We start from the raw sequence: 6,459 nt of genomic DNA, 5'->3' as shown, positions 1-6,459 counted from the left end.
AAGTTTGCAGATGGCACAACAGTGCTGGGCCTTATCAATGATGATGAGATGGAGTACAGAGGAACTGGAGCAGCTGGAGAATTGGTATGAGAAGAACAACCTAAGTCTGAACACAGAGAAGACCAAAGAAATCATTGTGGATTTCAGGAAGGTGCAAATGAACCATCCCTCTCAGTGAATACATGGCTCCTCCATAGAGAAAGTTAAGTGCACCAAGTTTCTGGGAATCCACATCATGAAGGATCTCATCTGGTCCTTTAATATCACCTCCCTAAACAAGGCACAGCAGCACCACCATTTCCTAAGGACATTGAGGCAAGCAAGGTTCCCCCCACCCCACCCATCTTAACTGCATTTTATAGAAGCACCGTTGAGAGCATCTTAACATGTTGTGTCTCCTAACATGGGTGCAGCCAAGCATCAAACTGGAAGTCCCTACACATGACTGTGAGAATTGCTGAGAGGATCCTAGGGGGTCCCCCTACCAGTAATCAGGAAGATTTATCAGGAGCACTGCATATGCAGGGCCGATGGCATTATTAAGGATCCCACCCATCCATCCAGCATCCTCTTTGACTTCCTACCAGCAGGCAGGAGACTCCGATGTACAAAAATGAGAATGGTCAGGATGGGGAAGTTTCTTCCTTCAGGCCATTAGGCTTCTGAACTCCCTGCCGCATTGCATTCGAAGTGTCACTGGTTAATCTGTTCTGTACCTTACAGTATTTAATTTATGCACTTTAGTTGTTTATTTATGTGCAATCCATCTGTAAAGTTTATCCTTAATTTCATCATATAATGTGGTTTGTGTGTGTTATGTGTTTACACCTGGGTTATGCTTTACACTCTGGTTCGGAGAAAGGTTTCATTTGACAGTATTCACATATACACTTAAATGACAATAAACTTGACTTGATTTGATTACTTTTTCAAAAAATTCAGCCAAGTTAATCACGTAAAACTCCCCTTAACAAAAGCAATCTTAACTATTCACTGCCACAAGAAATTATATTAATCCTGAGCGAACATATTTTAAATAATTTTTCTATCACTGATATTAGTTTCACTGATCTTTAAACATCTGGCTGATCTCTGCTGCCCTACTTGAACAAAGGCACCACATCTGCTATTCATCAGTCATCTTGTGGTGATAGATTTGTAACAATTTCCTCCCTGGTCTCCCACAGCTGCCCGAGATTCATTTAATCGGGACCTGGGGATTTATCCATTTTTAAGTTTACTAAAATATATACTAATTTGTTTTCAATGCTAATTTATTCTAAAATCCCATGATATCGTTCCATGAATTCTCTAATTACAATATCCATAGTGAATCATTCATTTAAAATCTCACCAGCTTTCTCCAGCTGCACACAGGATGTCACTTTGAACCCTACTCTTTCCCTGGTTAAATTCTTATCAGATATATGAATAAAACTATTTGGGACTTTCCTTAATCTTTCCTGCTAGTGCTATGTTATACCTTTCCTCACCCTTTCTACACATTTAAGAATTTCCACACCCAGCATAAAAACACATTTTATATTCCTGCAGAACCTCTCGGTTTTCTGTTCTCCATACCTGCCAGAAACCTTTTCTTTTCCGACCTCTGATATCCTTTGACTGGTTCATCCAAAAGGTCTTTGGGCCTAAGCACTCACTATTTCATCTCTGAATGACTTCCACAGGTTGTATGTTGACTTACCTTAAAGTTGCTTCTCCCACTGTCAGGCCCCATCTTATATTGAAATTAACAATTCCCACAATTCAGGACCTCAGAAACACTGGACTCTATAATTGCAGTGTTAAACATTAAATTAGTGTTGGTCATTTGATGAGATAATTCCCTTGTTGGGCATACTTTCAGCAGACTTGCACATACAGGCCTTAACATCACCTAGAAGACATTCAGTCCAAATCTCTAACAGTGCAGATGTGAACTTCGTAGCCTGTAGGGTGACAGGCAACCTGGATCAGGGCAGGAACTTCACCAAATTATTCAGGTTTGAGGATAGTGAGGGAGGTACATATGGATGCCCCATCAACATGAATTAATTACCTGCTACTTGGTATTGATCTGCGTGTGGACAAACGAAAACAATAGCACCCACCTACACCTCAGCATATCAACTGCTGTAAGCATACATCAATGTTTTGTTAACTGCAAGTTGAGTACCCCTTATCTGAGATGCTTGCGGCCATAAGTGTTTTAGATTTCTTTGGATTTTGGAATATATTATACATTGGAATTGCCGTAATTCTTGACTCTGAATTTAATATACCACCGGTAAGCAGTCTTTGTCTTACACTTATTCATCACACATGTACTTGACAGTAAAAATTATTACTGTTGTGTATGTGGCCTGGCTACACAACAATGCTATTAATAAAAATGCTGGAGATGGGAGCTAAGTTTCATGGTTCTTTACTGGCAAATCCGAACTCAGCACACACGTACAGATCAATATGTGCCTAATAGGGCATGCTCTATAGGCGCCTAATAGTGCTTTCAACGACATGTTACTGAAACATATAGTAGTCCTTTATTAAACTGTAGCCTACATGGTACACTCTTCCCCTTTTAATAGTGTATCAACTGTTTTATTTTGCTGGGGCTCTATACCCTTAACAACAAATGCCATTTGTTTACTTAGTAACTTAATAATATCAAATTATAACAAGGTAATGTAATAATATCAAATTATAACAAGCCTTTTTTTAAACTTTTGGTCTAAGGCCTAGTTATAACTCAAGTCTCTTGGGGGGGAGGGGTCTTTGCCTCTCCGGGTAATATCTGTCAATAACTTGTTTGTTTTAATACCGATTTCCCTATAAAAGTCATGAAAAGTTGACTTCTGAGTACAGGGAGTTAAGAAGATGTGCACCTCCAACTTGCTAAGAGTTCTAGGCAGCAGATCGCCTCCATATAATGAAGACTCCTCTGTGCAGCTGTCCTAGATATATACACATCTTTGTGCTATCACTTATCTTCTTTACCCATCTCATTTGATCCAACTCAGCTAATTACACAGCCAATCTTCGTAATCTCCTTAGATTCCAAATAGATAGCCATATTTAGTCTATTTATGATACTATATACAAATACAACTTTCCATCTTCTATTCATGTGCTATCTATCTTTGTGCTAGTGATTCAGCACGAGTGCTGGAAAGATGCTCAGGAGAAGACGGAGATGCTGGTCTTTTCGGAGATTTCAGCTTATTGAGAGTTCGCAGATCTTCCATTATTTGTTCATCTGTTAACAAGTAATTAAACTGCATAGGTGCAGGATTTCATCTTTTGCCTGTAATTGAAACAGGGTCATTAGGTCTCCTCCTTAGTTTCCTAGACATTATTGGCTTTACCTCCATAGAATCTCCTGTGAGTTCCATTGTTAGCCTCTCATTCTCAATCATCTTTTTCTTTTCTTCTAACACAATCTTTTCATCTTCAGATTCCTTCACTGCTGCTTTCTCCTCTTTAATATAATTCCTTTCCACTTGTTCTGTCTCCGGTTGCAGAAAAAGCTCTGCATTTAGTATTCCTTCTTTGTATTGTTGATCTAGTTTCTTCATCCTTTTCAGATACTCCTGCAAAGTGCCTTCCTGTAACTGTTGTAGCTGTCTCTTGAGAGTTGTCAATTTCTCCTGGTACATCTGCTCTTTTACTTCCAGGTAGTCTTCAACATCCTGCTTATTTGCAATATCTGTTTCCCTTGCATCCTCGGTATCTTCATCATTGTCGTGGCCACGGATACAGCATTTGTCCTTATTGTTGACGCTGTCTAGCTCCTCCTTGTCATTGTAATAGTTGACAATGGGTGAGAGGAGACCTGTGGACATCTTCCCCACCGAGCTGCCCTCCTTTGTTGACACATCTAGTACCTTGATGGTGTGCCAATCCGGCTGGATTCTCCTGAGCCATTCACATCCCAGCAACGGAGATCCTGCATTTTTCAGTACATAGAGGTTCAGCTGCTGTGTTTTGTCTCCGTAGTAATTTTACCTTTGGAATGCATTTTCTGTCCTGTGTAAGTCTTCAGCAGCAGTTTAGTTTGTTTCAGAGGTACGTGAGTCGTTTGTAGTCGTGTACAGAGATCACTGTTAAAGCTGAGCCAGTGTCCAACTCCATTTTCAGTCTCACACCTGCCACTTGTGGAGTGATCCTGATTACCCTTCCATCATCTGTCTCTTTCACGCTGAAAAGTTGTAGACATTTTCTTCCATTTTGTGTACATTGTTGTGTTTTCCTTTCTGGGGTTTCTTGTTTCTCTGTATTTTGTCCTCTTCTGCTGTTTACTCTGCCAGTGTGGCCGTTTGCCAGTTTCTACATTCTTTATCTTTAAACCAACAGTCATCCGGGTCATGTGACCTGTTCCCACAATTTCTTTCCTTCATTTCTGCTCAGTGACATTTTATTTGTGGCATATTCCGGAGATTTTTGTTATATTTCAGAAGCACCCCGTGCTGCTGTTCCCATTGATATTGCAATGTTTAGCGCTTTCTCGAATGTAAGGTCTTTCACACAGAAGCTTCTTCTGTGTGGTTTCACAGTGCATGCCACACACTAACCTGTCCCTCAATGTGTCCGATAGACTAGCTCCAAATTGACAATGTTCTGATAATTTGCGCAATTTAGCACAATATTCAGAAATGCTTTCATTTTTGCTCTGATTCTGAAATTTAAATCTTTCGGCAATGACCAGTGGTTTGTGGTTTAATGCTGATGAAGAGTGTCTATTTGCTTGAACATTTTCTCAGCTGACTTTTCAGGAGTTAACAAGCTCTGTAGCAAGCCGTATGTTTTTGCTTCCATAACACTGAGTAAGATGCTGGCTTTCTTTTCATCATTAACATCGTTAGACAATAGACAATAGGTGCAGAAGTAGACCATTCAGCCCTTCGAACCTGCACCGCCATTTTGAGATCATGGCTGATCATCTACTATCAATACCCGGTTCCTGCCTTGTCCCCATATCCCTTGCTTCCCCTATCCATAAAATACCTATCTAGCTCCTTCTTGAAAGCATCCAGAGAACTGGCCTCCACTACCTTCCGAGGCAGTGCATTCCAGACCCCCACAACTCTCTGGGAGAAGTTTTTCCTTAACTCTGTCCTAAATGACCTACCCCTTATTCTCAAACCATGCCCTCTGGTACTGGACTCTCCCTGCATCTGGAACATATTTCCTGCCTCTATCTTGTCCAATCCCTTAATAATCTTATATGTTTCAATCAGATCCCCTCTCAATCTCCTTAATTCCAGCGTGTACAAGCCCAGTCTCTCTAACCTCTCTGCGTAAGACAGTCCAGACATCCCAGGAATTAACCTCTTGAATCTACGCTGCACTTCCTCTACAGCCAGGATGTCCTTCTTTAACCCTGGAGACCAAAACTGTACACAATACTCCAGGTGTGGTCTCACCAGGGCTCTGTACAAATGCAAGAGGATTTCCTTGCTCTTGTACTCAATTCCCTTTGTAATAAAGGCCAACATTCCATTAGCCTTCTTCACTGCCTGCTGCACTTGCTCATTCACCTTCAGTGACTGATGAACAAAGACTCCGAGATCTCTTTGTATTTCTCCCTTACCTAACTATACACTGTTCAGATAATGATCTGCCTTCCTGTTCTTACTCCCAAAGTGGATAACCTCACACTTATTCACATTAAACGTCATCTGCCAAGTATCTGCCCACTCACCCAGCCTATCCAAGTCACCCTGAATTCTCCTAACATCCTCATCACGTCACACTGCCACCCAGCTTAGTATCATCAGCAAATTTGCTGATGTTATTCTCAATGCCTTCATCTAAATCGTTAGCATCACAATATAACTCCACTCTTTCAATGTAAGTTGCCCAGTCTTCAATGCCACTATCAAATGCTGTAATAGGTCCAAGCATCGCCATCTTTGCTATGTTAATTAACCACTTTTCTCCCCTTATTTTCCTTTTTGACTCACGAGTCTTTTTTGCTAGCGCCACAAGTGCACTCCGTCTAAATGTGTGCGTCACTCCTTTTTATTTCCCTGCTGGGGCAGGCAGACCCTCAGTCCCTGGGGGTCAGCGCCGGCTGTGATCTTGGCTGGACGTGCTGTGGGTGCAACTGCGTCTCTTTGTCTCCCGACGTTCCTGACCCCGGCTGTGCTCCCGCTTCCTTTCAGACTCGCAGCCTCGCTCTGCCTCCTTTTCCCACTCCTTGTCTCATTTCTTGTGCTCTTCCTCCGAGTGTCGTTATCAATTAAAGCACGGCATTCCAATACAATGTAGGTTCATTAACCTCGTCGCCAATTTGTTGTGTATGTGGCCTGGCTACACAACAATGCTATTAATAAAAACGCTGGAGATGGGAGCTAAGTTTCATGATTCTTTACTGGCATAATCTGAACTCGGCACACAAATACAGATCAATACATGCCTAATAGCACATGCTCAATACTGTATGTGCCTAATAGCACG

The sequence above is a fragment of the Hypanus sabinus genome, chromosome 20 (genome assembly GCF_030144855.1).
Source record: "Hypanus sabinus isolate sHypSab1 chromosome 20, sHypSab1.hap1, whole genome shotgun sequence".
Taxonomy (NCBI): Eukaryota; Metazoa; Chordata; class Chondrichthyes; order Myliobatiformes; family Dasyatidae; genus Hypanus; species Hypanus sabinus.
This window is presented reverse-complemented; position numbering follows the sequence as displayed.